Consider the following 647-nt stretch of genomic DNA (forward strand, 5'->3'; position numbering starts at 1 on the left):
CACCCTCCTGGCAGGGCTCTGGCTCGGCTCTGCCCCACACTTGATGATGCCCATGAGCATCCTGGGGCACTGAGCATCCTTCCAGCTGCAGTTTGCTGGAGAAGGGCTGGGTCAGACCGTGTTCGTGGCAGGAAGGAGAAGGTTGGGCACCCTGGGGTGGTCCCAGCCAGTGCCATAGTAGGTAACAGCCCTGGGAGGGCCCCAGTCTGCTCCCTGCCTGGGGCTGGGTCAGTCGCCCACTCTCTGCTCTCAGGGGGCTCCAAAGCTGCTCAGGAGCTGAGGATGACGCTGCTGTGTCTGCACGGGGATGCTTCGCCGGCAGATCTCCTACCTGCGTCAGCAGCTGAATTCCCTGGTCTCATTCCCGCTCTGGCAGCACTTTAACCCTTTCCTGCCACCCTGAGCACAGGCTCCTTGGAGCTTGCTTCAGGGTGGCTGTGACCCTCTGGCTGCACCGACCCTGTCCCCACACACCTTCAGGAGTGGACGCAGCATCTTCCAGCCTGGTGAAGCTGCTCCACACCCTGCTTGGTGCCCCTGGCTCTCCTTTCCATGGCAGCTCTTTCCCAGCCTGTCCTGGCTGTACTGCATCCCTGCCAGGACTGGGGGCTCCCGTAGTGTGAGGCTGCTCCTGAGGCTGGGGGGTG

This window comes from Acanthisitta chloris, unplaced genomic scaffold (assembly GCF_000695815.1).
Source record: "Acanthisitta chloris isolate BGI_N310 unplaced genomic scaffold, ASM69581v1 scaffold21249, whole genome shotgun sequence".
Lineage (NCBI taxonomy): Eukaryota > Metazoa > Chordata > Aves > Passeriformes > Acanthisittidae > Acanthisitta > Acanthisitta chloris.